The sequence below is a fragment of the Ictidomys tridecemlineatus genome, unplaced genomic scaffold (genome assembly GCF_052094955.1).
Source record: "Ictidomys tridecemlineatus isolate mIctTri1 unplaced genomic scaffold, mIctTri1.hap1 Scaffold_67, whole genome shotgun sequence".
In the NCBI taxonomy this organism is placed as follows: domain Eukaryota; kingdom Metazoa; phylum Chordata; class Mammalia; order Rodentia; family Sciuridae; genus Ictidomys; species Ictidomys tridecemlineatus.
Genome location: NW_027524711.1, coordinates 230823 through 248177, shown reverse-complemented (window position 1 = coordinate 248177; position 17355 = coordinate 230823). Strand labels below are relative to the sequence as shown.

Sequence of the window (17355 nt, the reverse complement as noted above, 5' to 3'; positions counted from 1 at the left end):
TTATTGTTTTATGATACTTTTTGCCCCTGATATCACAAATATTCTAGTCTTGTTGATACCAACTTCGAAAGGGGGGCATGGGAGCATGACCTGCAACATATTCAGTGAACACAAAGACAAATTGTTCAATTATAAATTTTATATCTTCTGTACATTATTGCATTAGGGAGCCACAAAATTATGAAGCATCATTACAAATGAAAACAGGTTAAAAATGAAGATAATTACGTAGAAATACATGGATTCATTTTCTTCTTGCAGAATGCACAGGAGGTGCCAAAATGTGCAATTTAGGAAGCTCTTTTTGTGTTTGTATATATTTGCTTAGCAACTCAAACCAGTGAGGAAGCTACAAAATAAGTTAGACAAAAATAGCAAACAGGTAGTAATTATAGCTATGTTATATGGCTTTCTATTTTGTTTAAATATCTCCAAATAAAATATGAAATAAAGAAAATACATTATCTTTTGTTCTCTTAACGAGAAATTCAAAGCTATTTTGCTTCATAACATTTACACAGCAACTAAAGATGTTGAATTCAGACAAGAGATACAATCTAGTACTACACAGGATACAACAGTACTTGGGTCTAAAACAGTACACAGTCCCTGTAGACAAGAGTACACCAAAAAGAAAACGTGATCCGTTGGTAAGATGGTATTCACAAGTAAGCACTTGTGTTCTATTTTTCTTCCACACTAGAATATGCCTGGTTGGATTCCAGAGCTATTTACAGACATCTGAGGAAGATCCTAGTTTTCAAGTCTGTCAGGAAAATATTCCATATTGTTCTAAGACAGATTATACCCATGGGAAAACAGAGACTGGTTTTCTTTTTCTTTACTTTCTGACTGTACATTTTCAAGAACCCAGATTTCTCAGATACACCAATTAAATGGGGTCGAGTTGGGGAGGGAAGAGGGAACCTGTGCTGCTCACATTCCAAAATGATTTGATCAGTCCATAAAAGCACTCTTGAATCTAGTGATTTGTTTTTCACTGAAGCTGGGGTTTCAGGTGGTAGGCTGCATTTTGTGGGTAGGTGGGATACTTACTGTAACACAAAATGCTCAAGTTGCTGAAATCCTTTTGGCTTGGCTTCTCGACTTTCCTACTGGCCTGGCTGGTCTTGGGACTCGCAGATGTCAGTATGGGGCAAACAGGATGGAGGCCGGAGTGGCACAAATGGGCCTATGCCCTGGCCTCAGGAGAGCTGGAGGGATGGCTGGAGCCTGGAAGAGCTAGGCAGATGGCCAGGATGGCAGTGACAGTGCAGAGGACACAGCCGCTGCTGCTGCCAGGGGTGAAGACAGGAAGGCTGGGGCCAAAGGTTTCATCATATCTTTCTGGAATGCAAGTTTTGCTGTTAAAATGCTTGGGCTCCGCTGGAGTTTGTTGTAAGGGCTGTATTTCGGCTTCAGTGGCTTCCCTGCAACTGGTCTTTATGCCTCTGGCTAGAAATGTGCTGTTTGAGTTGAATTTCCGAGTTAACATGAACATCACAGATTTCACAATGAAATGTCTTGTTCTGTAGTCCTGACCCCTTATTGCCATTCTGCATCTTTAATCTTGATCCAGGTCTAGGATAGGACTTAATTGGACCAGCTCCATTACGAGCCTCAACCATGGTCTTGTGTTTAGATCCTGTGTTGTGTGCCTCTAGCTGTGACAGGGAGTTCACAGCCACATTGCATAGTGAACAATAAAGCAATTTTTTGGATTTCTCTTCTTCGGATTCAGCAACAGACCCTGGTGCTCCATTTGTGCTTTTGGCTGTCCCAGGTGGCAGGGCAGTTGTGCCAGATTTGAGGAGAAATGAGCCACTTTCAGAGCATGATGGCTGACTGAAACTATTGGCTTTCAGCTTTCCTTTATCTTCTGATTTGTCAGAACTGTTGCCTGTGATTGGAGTGATGGAGCAGCTGGGATTAGCCTTTGCGCTGTCCTTGGAAGAAACCATTTTGGGTTTATTTTTCGTTGCCTCTAGTGCTTTGACCTTCTTGGCATGTTTACTTCCTTTGTAGTGGGCCTCGGCCTGGCTATCTGAGTTAAAGCGAAGCTGACAGACATTACAAGAAATAACTTGTTTCTTCTTTGGGGGAATGGATACTCCAAATGTGTGGTTAATGACTGCTTTTTGCACAGGATCCATTGTGTTAAAATTTGGAAAGAGCCCAACAGCCGAACTACCGTCCACTGGAAAAGACATAAATGGTTTGATATCCAGTGAAGGCTGCATCATCAGAGTAGGAGTGCGCACAAGAGCAGGAAGGGTAATAGTATGGCATGTACTGCCTGTGCTGGTGTTGGGGCTGGGGCTGGCCAGCAGTGTCCCCAAGCTCTGGGCTGGAAGCGGGGGCTGCCCATCGCTCAGCTGCTTCACTCGTTTGCGATGGGATTTGCCGTTGTAATGGACCTGGGCCTGGGCTGCAGAGTTCAGCTGGATGTTGCACACCTCACAGAAGGAGAACAGAATTTTCTTTTTCTCTTTACTTAACTGGTCCTCAGGCCTGTGGGTCTTAATGCCCCTTTCTTCAAAGCCCCGTAGAAAAGCTGCCATATTCATAATTCCATCTTCAAGATGGTACTTCATACATTGGGTTGTGTTCTAAAACCCCTTTTTTAAGTCGGTTGATGGGAAATTGTGCATATTTTTTTTTTATAGATTTAGAAAAACAAATTGCTTTTAGGTTTCCAGATCAGCCCATAAACATCAATTTAATCTTCGATGAACTTGAACCGTAGACCATCTCGGCGCGCCGGCCGCAGGCGCGTAGGGCAGTGGCTCCTCCAGCCTGGGATTTGTTGCTCGCGCTCTGGCGGTTGCCTGGGTCCCGCCAGGGCTGCACTGAAGCTCCGCGCAGACGCTCTCCCGCGATCTGCTGCACCCCCGGACGGTGGCTACCTTGACAGCGGCGGGGGTGGCGACTGCGACAGCTGGGTGCAGCGCGGCCCCAGAACTGTCCAACTCTTTCGGGCGTGGGGCTCAGACGCCCGGCCGCGGCCCGGCGCTGAGTGCCTGGGCGCCTGGCCTCGCCCAGGTGAGTCGCGTGTGCCCGGAGCCCGCCAGGCGCGCCCTGCCCGCACCAGCCATCTGCCGGCTCCCTCGTCTGGCCGAGGACCCCCGGGTTTAGACGCTCCAACGCCACTCCCGCGCGCTGATGGTGGTGACGGTTGACCAAGGAGAGACTTGCAAGGCACACACACTAAAGCGATGAGGCGGGACTGTTCGGGGCTGGTTGACACTGCAGAGCCTCCCGCAGCAGCGCTGCCTTAAATCCCGCCTTGCCATGCGCGCGTGCACAGCTAGGGAGAGCAGGCGCCGGCTCTCCCTACTTTAGTTATTAAAAAAAATATTGTTTTTTTTAATAACTAAAGTGTCCCAATTTCTAAGCTAAGAACTGAATTTCAAACAATTATATAACCTTCATTCTCTAAAAATAACTGTGTGTGTGTGTGTGTGTGTGTGTGTGCGCGCGCGCGCGGGTGTCTGTGTGTGTGTGTAAGAACATTTTTGAACACTGGCTATTCCTGCCAAGAAAACTGAAATACACTGGCTTCTAGGTATAGCCACTTTCTCAGCAGAAGACACACAATCTTCGGTTAGGTGTGAATTATTCAGAACAGCACCACCTCCCCAAACTCCTGTTAGACTGCTTCTCAAAAGAATTAAAATGTGATATACTTTTGCACATTATTTTTTTTACAAACCTGACAGGGGAAAAATATCTGGACTTTGTGCCAGAAAACAAAGAAACATGAAGTTAATGTCTCTTTAAGTTTTTGAAGACACATGCTTTACTTAGATTTTTTTAAAACAGGATTTAATATATTTTGAATGTACTACAACTCTATTCTACAGGCTCTCCATAGGGTACTATTATTGTTCAATATGTGTTAAGTATAGTACTTATTCTTGTTCTCTAAAATGGACAATTCTACCATTATCTCTGTTATCTCCTTTTCCAGATTTGCCCTCAGCAGCAGGACATAAAATAACAAGAGTAGGAGAGTAGGACTGGTTTGAACCAGCTAATCCAGACTTTCCCATGAACTCATAATGTTTAATATGACCAATAAGCTGACTGCATTCAAATTTAGCCAATACATATAAATTTACTAGGGAAAACAAGACAATTTAAATAAAATGGTTCTTAGTATTTGGCAATATCCAAATTAATGCTGCAACATTAATTAAAAATTAATTCTTCCTTAATTTTTTTAAAAAGAAAGAGGGCAGAATGGAGTTTTAAAGCAGAGTTCAAATACTCAGAGGAAGAAAAATATGATGAAAGAAACCCAATATTGCTGACACAAAAAGTAATAACAATTATTTTATAGTTAATATTTATTGAACATGTACTAAGAAGAGCATTTCATGTGTTTTAATTCAAACTTTACAATATCCCCATAAGGTAAATTCGATTTTATTGGACATCTAAGGATACTACCACATAGCCACAGATACCAGAAGGCAGGGGCCAGGTTATGTAGGACCTTGAGAATTGTGTTGAGGAGTTGGTCTTTATCTAAGGTAACCAGCTGAAGAGTTTTTAGTAAGGTGTCAAATTTTAATATATGTCATTTGATTTTGTGTGTAGAAAACAGCAAATCCAGAGCTACTCTATGAGATAAACAGTATTATTGTTCTTATTTTGCAGAAACAGAAACTGAGGCAAAAACAAACAAACAAACAAGTGACTTACCAGTGTTATACAAGTTGTGACATAGCTGGATTCCTACCCAGGCTGAGCCTACCATCCACAGCTATATTTTTACTTCTTCACCTATGATGGGAGTTTTATCCTGATAAAGTCATCTTAAATTGAAAACATCATAAGTCAGAAATGTATGAATATACCTAACCTACCGAACATCCTAGCTTAGCAACAGGGTACACTGTAGAGACATGGTTGTGTTTCCTCTTAGTAGCATGAGGCTCAACTGAAGCTGACCAGGAGCAGCAGTTCACAGCCACTACCCAACATGGAGAGAGACTATCCTATGGCTATTCCTCACCTGGGAAAAGACTAAAATGCAAAATTTGAAGTACGGTGCTTACTGAATGTGTAGCACTCTTGCTTGTACCATCATAAAGTCAAAAAAGTTTAAGATGAAACATTGTTAAGTCAAGAATCATCTGTACTGCAAATGAGCATGGTGAACTGGAGTAGGGTAGTAACAGTAATAATAAAGACACATGGAAGGATTTGGTAAGATATTGAGACTTGTGCCCACTTCGGCGGCATATACACTAAAATTGGAGTTACACAGAGAAGATTAGCACAGCCCAAGTGTAAGAATGACATGTGAATTTGTGAAGCATTCCATGTTTTTAAAAAAATTATTGAGATCTGGTGATGTATTAAGCATAGTGAGTGAGAAGGCCGGAATTGTAAGTGATGATATGCTTATGTCTTAAGCAAAATGAGAATTTAGCTGTTGAGGGGGAGATCATGGTCACAGAAGCAGGTTTTAGGTAAGGAGATGAAGAGTTCAATCTCAAATTAACCAAGTTTGAGGAGTTTCTGAGACAACTAACAGGTTATTTAAGATGTAAATGTGGCTGGGTATGGTGGCACATACATGTAATCCCAGCAGCTCAGGAGGCTGAGGCAGTAGGATCACGAGTTCAAAGTCAGCAAGTTCAAATTAGCAAGGTACTAAATAACTGAGCAAGACCCTGTATCTAAATAAAACATAAAAATGGCTGAGGATGTGGCTCAGTGGTAAAGCAACCCAGGGTTCAATGTCTGTTACAAAAAAAAAAAAAAAAGACGACAAAAAGTAAATCTTAAGGGCTCCTGATAACCTTTAAAAAGAATGTTACCTTTTGTCCTCTTGCATGCCATATTTCATACCATTCCTTCCTTTTTACTACCATCTGTGATTGTTTTATTCCATCTCCTGCCAGAATGTAAGCCTATTATGATAGATTTTTTGTTTGACCACTAGATTCCCAACATCTGTCATACATAAATTGTCCAATGAATGAATAAAAGACAGCCTTGGAGAATCATATCACAAAATTTTTTGATAAAGGTGAATTCAAGTTCTCCTTATTCATGTGTCCAGTGTGAATGAAAGCACTGTCATAAGGCAATCCATTTGAGGAGCAGGTGGCTTACTAGGGATTGAACCTAGAGGCCCTTAACCACTGGGCCAGCACTTTTTATTTTGAGATAGTGTCTTACTGAGTTACTTAGAGTATCACTAAGTTGCTGAGTTGACTTTGAACTCACAATCCTCCTGCCTCAGCTTCCAGCGCCACTGGGATTACAGGTGTGAGCCACCACACCCAGCTCCATTTTTATTTTACAGCTTAGGAAACTTTTTTTAATATTTATTTTTTAGTTATAGGTGGACACAATGTCTTCATTTTACTTTATGTGGTGCTGAGGATCGAACCCAGAGCCTCACACATGCCAGGCAAGCTCTCTACCTCTGAGCCAGAACCCCAGCCCCAGGAAACTCATTTTTAAGTAATTTGGAAAACACTTATGTGACATACTGACCTGTTTATGCAGGTGGGCTATCCTGGACCTCCTACCTAAAAATTAATGATCACATGGTTCTTTTCAAACCTGAGTTCCTCTAAATCACTTGGCTTAAATGAACATCAGTTTGTCATTGTCCTTGACACTCTATACCCTTCTCCACCTCCTATGTATACACACTGGGGTTCACAGTATTCAAAACAGTACTATCAAAAATTTAGTATTCACTAAAAACAGGCCAAACTCCATTAACTTTTCTACTTGCTGCTCAACTAAAATGCCATTAAAAAATATAACACTTCGTTATATCAAAATATTTGGCAATGTAAAAGTTCTCCTTTATATTATTTTCTTGGAGTTTGGAAAAGAGTGACCCAGTTTTATTTTCAAATCTGTTTATTCAAAAAAAATTACATTCTAAAGATTCAACAATCTATCAAAATTCAAGTCTGTTTTTTTTTTTGTCCCTGGTAGGACTAGAAAATGGTCATATTTTTATAACCCTTTTAGGAAATCTACCCTAAAAAAATAATATACGAAGTTTGACTTTTCAAAAGTCAAATGCAACATTACTTATTGAAATGTAAAAATTGGAAACAAAGTGTCCATGTACAGGATATTGATAATGGCACATCCAACATTAAGTAGCCAGCCATCAAAATGTCATTGCTAAATCCCTCTTATATTTTCAGAGTAGTAGTATGGGGGAAATGCTTATAAAATAAATAGAGGAAAGCAAGATACACCATCCACTACGTAGGATGATTGCAACTATGGAAATAAATAAAGTCAAATATTAACATTTGTTCTGGTTGGTGGGTTCTGGAAATTTTTCCAGAATTTTGCTGAATGTAAACTTAATGATTGAAATAAATTAATTCATAACAAGATATAAAATTGACTTTCCTTTTTCCTCTGAGTCTCTTTATATGCTCATTGGACAAGCCCTTGCTGGGCTTAGTAGCACTATCCTATAATCCCAGCAACTCCAGAGGCTGAAGCAAGTATATCCCAAGTTCAAGGTCGCCTCAGCAACCTCAGCAAAAATACTCAGCAACTTAACAAGACCCTGACTCAAAATTAAAAATAAAAAGGTCTGACAATACAGCTCAGTGGTAAAAACCCCTGGATTCAATCCCCAGTACCAACCAAACAATCAACCAACCAACCAACCAACAAAAAGATTAAAGCCCTTTTTTTCACAAACAAAACAAAAGCCATTTTTCTCTCTAATTTGAAATAATTTGAAATGAAGAAAGAGGTAAAGAAAATAATCAAAAACAAAAGAAAAAGAAAGGAAGAAAGTATCAATAATGGAAATTAGAATACTCGAAGAAGTCCATTTAAATTTCTATGGATTCTTTGACTAGAATTGACAGTAGTGGGGTAGGGAAAAAGACATTATAGGTATGAGAACATACTGAGGTAGAAAGCCATGAGTTCCAATGACAGAGACAGAGAATTGTGGATATCAGACAAAGGGTGTAAACAAATTCCTCTTTGGGAAAAGAATAGAGTAAATGGGAAAGAAAGAGTAGTTGTAACTTGTCACTGGTAGACATGATTATCACATGCTTGCTTAGGATAATTTTTATAAAAACCTGGGATAGTTATGATTGATATATAAAATTCTTACTTAAGTAAAATTCTGTGAGCTGTATAAGAAAGAACTAGAGATGAACTTATAATGATTAAATCAGGTTTTTAAAATAACCCATCTGATGGAAAGTATTAAGGAAAGAAATTTATTTATAGCTATACTTTAGCCATTTCTTACACAAACATAAAAATTCCAATTAAGAATGAAGAAAATGTGTAGCTGGGTATGGTGGCATAGGTTGGTAATCCCACTGACTCGGGAGGCTGAGGCAGGAGGACTGCAAGTTCAAGGTCAGCCTCAGAAATTTAGTGACACACTGTCTCAAAATAAAAAAAAAATTAAAAAAAATTCTTTAAAGAGGTGGGGGTGCGGTTCAGTGGTTAAACATCCCTGACTTCAATCCCTGATACCCACCCCCCCAAATGTGAGGAATAGTAATGCATATAATTAAAAAGTTATTTCATAAATTAAATGTTTTGGAAATTGGCTAATTATATCCATCATTCAGTACTGTTTGAACGGAAGACATAATGAATATAAAGTGTCTAACACAAGTCTGGCATTCAACAGAAATGGCAGCTTTTATCTTATTTATTTTTATGTGGTGCTGAGGATTGAACTCAGGGCCTCATGCTTGCTAGGCAAGTGCTCTACCACTGAGCTATAGCCCCAGCCAAGAAATGGCAGCTTTTATTGATAGTTAATGATCTGCAATATTTTTTTTTGCAACTTCATTTAATTATTTATTTTATGTGGCTGAGGATCAAACCCAGTGCCTCACATGTGCTAGGAAAGCTCTCTACCACTAAGTCACATCCCAAGCCCCATGATCTGAAATACTTTATAATTTCTGTGCCTGAATGAAATATTTGATGTTTTATGCTGTCATACTGTAACAACAATTTTACACACATGTAAAGACTATTTATCAAACTTAATATTATTATTATTTGCCAATATTAAAGGATTATCCAAAGATTCACTCTTGATAAAAATAAGCAGATAACTATGAAGACAGATGTACTTTTTAGATACATAAAAGATCAAAGAGAAAATACCTAGTAAATTTTCCACTCATTTTGTAGATGTGGTCCTGTATTTTATCCCTGTGACTAGTAGAATCTATTCAGAACAGGAACACCTGACTTCAGAGCTTATTTTCCTCTAGATAAATTGAGAAGCCAAGCCTATAATATTGATTAATGAGAACTTGGAAAGCAAACAGAAGATACTTTATTGCTTATGCTATTTAAACTACTTAGATCATGCTTCAGAATTCACTGGCTATAATGCTGCTTCTTTTAGCTATATGACACTGGATGTTTATAATCTAAATAGATATGATTTTTTGGGTTGTAAAAATCTCATGGGCTGGGAAAATATTAATAAATACAAAGCATCAAAAAGAATTTCCTTTGATAGTTGATTGTAGATAATTAGAATTTAAGTTATCAATTGCTTAACAATATTTAGAGAAAGAATAAAGATGTACTAACAGAGAGAGAGAGAAAGAAGAGAGGCAGGGAGGAGGGGAAGAGAGTCATTACTAAGATATGATGCAGTCTACCCTGAAAAGGGTAATGATGGGAAAAGTTTGAGAGGTACCAAGAACAGCAAAAAATAGCCAAGGCAGAAATGAATATATAAATAGATGACTGAAAAGGAGATATGTGTACACATGCATGTGTGCAAAAAATAAAAACGAGACTAGAAGACAGTCTTGCAGTGCCTTAAAAAGTTAAATATAAAGTTACTATTTGAGTCAGCACTTCCACTCCTAGGGATATACTCAAAAGATTAAAACATGTATCCAGCTGGGCATGGTGGAGTGCACCTGTAATCCTAGTGACTCAGGAGGCTGAGGCAGGAGGATAGAAATTTCAAGACCAACCTCAGCAATTTAGTGAGGCCCTGAGGACTTAGTGAGATGCTGCTTCAAAATAAAACATATAAAAGGCTGGGGATATGGCTAAGTAGTTAAGCACCACTGGGTTCAATCTCCAGTACCCAAAACAACAACAACAAAAAATATGTATACATAAATATACAAATACACACACACACACAATAACTGGTACATAATTATTCAGAACATCATATTCATAACAGGCAAAAAGTGAAAGTAACCAAATGTCCTTCAACTCATAAAATATATCAGTTGATGATAAAATGTGGCATATATACAATGGAATATTATTCAGCCATAAAAAGGAATGGATTACTGATTCACATTACAACATGGATGAGCCTTGAAATATTTTGCACAGATAAAAAACCAGTCACAAAAGACCACATATTATATGATTTAATTTATATGAAATACCACTGTAGCAAATTTATAGAGACAGAAAGTAGATTAGCAGTTGCCTAAGGCTGATGGGAAATGGAAAATTGTGAGATGACAGGTAAAAAATATGGAGTTTTTTTTTGGAGTAATTAAAATGTTTAAAATTTACTATAGTGAGAGTTGTACTACCCTGTGATTATAATAAAACAACTGAATTGTACACATTAAATAGAGAAATTTTATAATATGTGAAGTCATTTTGCAGCCTTGGACAGCTTTATTCAGATTACAAATGTTTTTTATTATACCAAGACTTTTAAAAGGTAGAATAAGTAGCTGGCTTTTTAAAAAATTAAAATCTAAGGCTAAACACAGTGCAGGTGTAGCTCAGTGGTAGAATGCTTGTCTAGTGAGCTTAAGGCCCTGTTCAATGTCAGTACCACACACACACATACACACACACACAGGCAAATGAATCTTATTAATGAATAGAACATTCATTAGGAGGGTACCATCAAATAAATGAATAAATATATTAATTTGACAGCAACATTTTTAGACTTACCTTTATATTGAGTGATATGATTCCAAAGGGGTAAATTTTCTTTTTCCTTTCTTTTGGTACTACAGATTGAACCCAGGGGCACTTAACCACTGAGCACATCCCCAGCCCTTTTTATATTTTTTATTTTGAAGCATAGTCTCACTAAGTTGCTGAGGCTTCTTTGAATTTGCAATTCTCCTGTCTCAGCCTCCGGAGCGACTGCATGAATTTTCAATTCTTGAATTTGTTTTATCCTTGATTTTTTAAAGTTTGTTTTTCATTGCATTATAGTTGTACATAAAAGGAGAGTTCATTCTGACATATTCATAAAAGAAGTAACATAGTTTTCTCCATTTCAATCCTAATACTCCTTACCTCTTCCCTTTCCTTTGCTTTCTCTCTGGTTCCCTTCCTCTTTTCTATTGGTCTTCCTTCTATGAACTTATTTTTCACTTGATCCATTATAGTTACATATAAATTGGAATGCACTGTGATATATTCATAAATGTTCCTAGAATAATTTGGTTAACTACATTCCCCAGTTCTTCCCCTTCCCCTTGCCTCTTTCCTCCCCAATATGTCCCCCTACCTACAAAGCACACTTCTACTCTTCCAATGTCCCTTCTATTTTTCTGAAAAAAAATGATGGTTAGATGTCATAGAAGAAAGTGGCAATGTCTTAATCTAATGCCTACTGTCTGGCCCAATGGCTCTTCCATCCTTGTCAAGGGAGTTATAACCTTTTATCCTGTCATTCAACACTATCACTCAATTGCTTTTTTAAAAATTTTTGGTTGTAGATGGACACAATATCTTTATTTATGTATTTATTTATTTTTATGTGGTGCTGAGAATTGAAGCCTCACATGCACTAGGCAAGTGCTCTATTACTGAGCCGCAACCCCAGCCATCAACTTTTTTTTAATTATCTCATTTGCAAATACTCTTTCTCTTAAAAATTTTTCACAGGAAACTGGAAAGGTAGTAGAGGTTTTTTAAAATCTATTGCTTTAGCACGTACAAGGCCTACAAAGCCCTGAACAGAGGAAAAGAGGGAAAGAAAAGGAGAAGAAAGAAAAAATGGAGAGAAAAGAAAGGAAGTCCATTGCAATAACTCCCTTCTAAAAATCTATAGTCTAGAACTATGATAGCAGAAGAGAAAAATGCACAGATGAATATAAAAGACAAATTCATTTGATCTGATGATTAATGATTCACAGATTATGGGGAGAAAGAAAAAGAAGCAATTACTAATATATTGCATGGAAGGAGTGTCAAAATTGGGAAAGTTAGAGACAACTGTTTTAGAGAAATTGATAAATTTAGTTGAAATTAGTAATAAATTAATATATAGGTTATTTTGGTAGAAAATTTATCACTGACAGTATGGCATGTTAGAAAAATCAATATAATTTTATGTGTATTTTTATTTTACTACTATGAACTTCATAAAGATGAGTTCTAAATCTTATTCATTGTGTAATCCCAGCACTGATCTTACTGCCTTTAATAGTTAAAATAATTTTCAGTTGAGTCAACTCAAGATCAATTCTTGAACACATATGCTCATTTAAAATTAAATGTAACATGAAGACAGGCAGAGAAGAGAATCTTGAAAATTGTAAAGAGCACAATGTTTGATCATAAGATACTATTTTAAAAATTTAGACTTTTTAAAATAAATAAAACTAATATTTAAAGACAAATAATATATTTTGATGAAATCAAAATTTAAGCATTAAGCAAATAAAGTAAGATTTAAGCTATTTTAAATTTGGTTAAATGGATGTATATGGCAGTTTTTCATTAAATTAAAAATAATTTAAAAATACCAATTCTTGAGGTATTTTAACAATGAGTTTTGGTATTCATACTTATCTGATCATTTTTGTTATGAGGTTTTTATACCTTTATTATGAGGAGTAGAATGTGTTACTTTAAAAGTCTATTGAACATTGTGAATTTGCTGCTATAAACATTGATGTGGCTGTGTCCCTGTAGTATGCTGTTTTTAAGTCCTTTGAGTATAGACCAAAGAGAGGGATAGCTGGGTGAAATGGTGGTTCCATTCTCAATTTTCCAAGGAATCTTCATAGTGCTTTCCATATTGACTGCACTAACTTGCAGTCCCACCAGCAGTGTATAAGTATACCTTTCTCCCCACGTCCTTGCCAACACTTATTGTTGTTTGTCTTCATAATAACTGTCATTCTCACAGGAGTGAGATGGTATCTTAGAGTAGTTTTGATTTGCATTTCTCTACCACCCTACCACCAAGCCACAACCCCAGCCCTCAACTTTTTCTTAATTATATCATTTTCAAATACTCCTTCTCTTAAAATTTTTTTCACAGGAAATTGGAAAGGGAGTAGAACATTTTTTCATATATTTGTTGATTGATATCATCTTCTGAGAAGTGTCTGTTCAGGTCTTTGGCCCATTTGTTGATTGGGTTATTTGGTTTATTTGATGCTTAACTTTTTGAGTTCTTTATATGCTGTAGAGATTAGTGCACTATCTGATGTGTGAGGGGTAAAAATTTGCTCCCAATAACTGTAGAAAAAACTTAGATGTCCTTCTGTAGATGAATAAATTAAAAAATGTGGCATATATATATACAATGGAATATTACTTAGCTATAAAAGAGAATATAATCATGGCATTTGCAGGTAAATGGATGACACTGGAGAAGATAATGCTAAGTGAAGTTAGCCATTCCCCCCAAAAAACAAATGCCCAATGTTTTCTCTGATATAAGGAGGCTGATTCATATTGGGGTAGGGATCAGGGAGCATGGGAGGAATAGAGGAACTCTAGATAGGGAAGAGGGGTGGAAGGGGAAGGGAAGGGGCAGGGGGTTAGCAAGCATGGTGGAATGTGGTTGACATCATTATCCAAAGTATATGTATGAAGACACCAATTAGTGTGAACATAATTTATATACAACCAGAGATATGAAAAATTGTGCTATATATATACAATAAGAATTGTAATGCATTCCACTGTCATTTATTTTTTTAAAAAATCAATTTAAAAATTTTAAAAAGTTGAAATACTAAAAATAAATAAACAAACAAACAGACCATCAAGCATATGAGAGGCTCCATTTGAAAAACAATCTGGGGCTGCAGCTGTGGCTCAGTGGTAGAGCGCTTGCCTAGCAATGTACGAGGCACTAGGTTCGATCCTAGGCACCACATAAAAATAAACAAATAAAATAAAGATATTGTGTTCAACTACAACTAAAAAATATTTTTAAAAATCTAATGAACATATGTATTTTTCCTCAGTCTTAAAGGATATATTCCCAGAAAATTTAAAACTCAGTATGTTGAAATGTCATCAGTAATTCATTGAGAATTTCTGCTCATAAAAATAATCAATTCAATGTATTATGTTACTAATATAAGCAAATATATTATGCTTTCAGACAGTAATTGCTCCTTAGTAAACTTACTGTTGAAAATGCCTATGTCCAATATCAAATAAGATTTATGTATAATACAGATCTTCATTTTGGAGTAATGGCTTTTTATTAAAAATACTTACGGTTCTGTTTTTCACCAAGAGCAACCAATGTTTCAAGAACTTTAATTCCTTCTTGAACAGCCAAAAGTTCATTGTTACTTGCTGGTCTGTTTCTTTCAACAGCTTTTAGCTTTTCAACCACTATGGGGGCTAATGAATGTAGGGAGTTGAAAGGGCATGGATGTAATGCTGGAAGACTGAGAGGAGAAGCTGGTAACATTTGGCTTGAACCTATGTAAGGAGATCATTCAATCAATTAACACATGATAGTTCTTATCTGCTCTACAATCACATTACATCTTAATATGTATGTAATACAGCACAATGAAAATATAAATGTTATTTTCCATATAAGAGAAATGAAAGAGAGTAATGGAACTTTCGTTCAATAAGCTAACTGAATAAACCTCTCAAAAAAATCGAAATCTCTCGAAATAATTCTTTATACCAATTTAAGTTTTGTAGCCATAGAAAATAAAGTCTCACTGGCTTTTAGATTAGAAAAACTTCATATGAATAATTATTTTTTAAAAAAGGAAGAAGGAAAGGAAGAAAAGTTATAAGTATTGGGGGGAAATAGTGGAATAAAATTGTTTCAGCTCTTTGTAGAATACAAATTGCCAAACTTCACTGACATCAGAAATACCTGGGGAGCATTTTAAAAATACAGATTCCTGAGTCACAACTCTGAAGACTCTGATTCAGGTGGCTAGGAGGCCAGGAATGTTTCTAAGTTGTTTTATTTTTCCTGATACACAGAAGATTGGATAATCATAACTTAAGACTTCACCACTGTAAAATAATAAAACATGTTTTCTAAACAAACAAGTTTTGAATAGGCTTATTAAAATATGTAATAATATAAACTTATCCATTAATGTAGTGAGTATCATTTAAATAAATATTGGAAACCCTGAAAATCTCTCCTAATATGGCCGAGAACTAATCAAAGATATTAGAGAGTTTCTGCATATTTAAGTAAACATACAAATGTGTTTCTTTTATGGTTAAACCCAGTGATATTTTCTAGTTTTTCCATTTAAAACTCTTACTGTAAATACTTATGTTTTCCTTATATATAACACATTTTAATGAATCAACCAGATATTCTCCTGATAAAGTGGAATGTTTGCTTAGGTGTAACTTACCCATGGGTCACATGAATTTAATGCATTTTTAAATGTGTTCATGCAGCCATTCTGTAATGACTGAACTCCTATTATTTCACTACAGCAGACCACAGGAAGAGTGCAATTGCTGTCAGCATGCTAACTTCATCAGGTGTGGGCACAGAAACTTCTGAAAATGAAAAATGGAAAAAAAAGTGCCATTTCCAAAACTTTTGGAAATTTAATCTTCAACAGCTCTCTCCTGCTCCTAACATTAATCACAGTTTATCAAGAAAATAAATTAAAATGTTGACATTTTGAAACATGTAATTATAAATAATTCAGGCAAAATGGATACTAAAACCACTGTGTGCAAGTTAGATAGACAGCAAACAATTAAGGTAGTTTCAAAATATCTCCCCATTGATTCCTTGTTAGTTATAAAAGGGAGAAATAACAACTGTATAGTGGAGAAACAAGGCAGATACGATTTTAACGAAGTCATTAAAGTTAAGATTCCCAATAATGAGACAAAGCAACATTATATGCTTTCTTTTATAATGCTCTGAGAAGACATAACAATATTTATATAGTATTTTTCCAAAAATGCATAAAAGTAAAGAAAAAAAATAGATAACTCAAAATTATGAAACATTCTACAAAAGTAGATGGCCTGCACTCTTCAAAAATATTAATGTCATGGGGCTGGGATTGTGGCTCAGCAGTACAGTGCTCACCTACCACGTGGATCCTCAGCACCACATAAAAAACAAGTGGATAAATAAATAAAAACGAAGGTATTGTATCCAACTACAACTTAAAAACAAACAAAAAAACATTAATGTCACAAAAGATTAAGCCTGAGGAACTATCCCAGATTAAAGTAAACTAAAGAAATATGACAACTAAGGAAAAGAAAAAGTTCTATAAAAGTCATGATTAGGACATTTAAAATATGCATATGAATAATAACAGCATTTTATCAATGTTAAATTGCCTAAATTTTATAATTCTTCTATTATCATGTAAGGAATGTTCTTGTTCTTAGGAAATCCGTAAAGTATTTAAAGAGTCATGATGACTTCAACATATTCTCAAATGGTTCAGCAAAATTAATAATAAAGGTACAGGGGCTGAGGTTGTTGCTTAGTGGCAGAACACTGGCCTCCCACATGTAAGTCACTGAGTTTTATCCTTAGCACTGCATAAAAATAAATAAACAAAATAAAGATATTGTATCTGTGTATAACTAATTTTTTTAAAAAAAAATAAAGATATAAGGGTTATGTGGATAATAATAAATCCTTGAGGCAAAATGTTAACTGGTGAATCTAGGAGGAGGATATATTGGTGTTTTCTACACTTGAAATTAAGTTTGATGGGCTGAGGATGTGGCACAAGCGGTAGCATGCTGGCCTGGCATGTGTGCAGCCTGGGTTCAATCCTCAGCACCACATACAAAGATGTTGGGTCCACCTAAAATTTAAAAAAATATATATTAAAATTCTCTCTCTCTCTCTCTTTCTAAAAAAATTCAGTTTGATATTTATTTCAAAAAATCAAAGGATTACAAGTGAAAAAAAAGTTTTGGAGCATTCTTGATGGGATTTATGTATATGTGTATGTATGTCCACATAAATACACATACAAATATTTTAAAATAAAATATCTCAGCTCTTAGAGTAAAGAAGTAGGGTTTTCAAATGGAAATTCTTCATTATAATTTTTTTTTCTTAAGCAAGAATTAAGGGGGGCTGGGGATGTGGCTCAAGCGGTAGTGCGCTCACCT

The 17355-nt window shown here is 36.2% G+C and overlaps 3 non-coding genes and 1 pseudogene across 3 annotated transcripts; 1 reads left to right on the top strand and 3 right to left on the bottom strand.

The window, feature by feature from the left end:
• Nucleotides 1-630: 630 nt before the first annotated feature.
• On the bottom strand, nucleotides 631-2650 carry LOC144374403 (zinc finger protein 385B pseudogene; annotated as a pseudogene).
• Nucleotides 2651-5231: 2581 nt separating this feature from the next.
• LOC144374406 (U6 spliceosomal RNA) lies at nucleotides 5232-5338 on the top strand. Its single transcript, XR_013433812.1, has one exon. It is a non-coding gene; the product is annotated as a U6 spliceosomal RNA (small nuclear RNA).
• Nucleotides 5339-8697: 3359 nt separating this feature from the next.
• On the bottom strand, nucleotides 8698-8770 carry Trnaa-agc (transfer RNA alanine (anticodon AGC)). Its single transcript has one exon. It is a non-coding gene; the product is annotated as a tRNA-Ala (tRNA).
• A 2796-nt stretch (nucleotides 8771-11566) lies between these two features.
• LOC144374407 (U6atac minor spliceosomal RNA) lies at nucleotides 11567-11691 on the bottom strand. Its single transcript, XR_013433813.1, has one exon. It is a non-coding gene; the product is annotated as a U6atac minor spliceosomal RNA (small nuclear RNA).
• Nucleotides 11692-17355: the final 5664 nt, after the last annotated feature.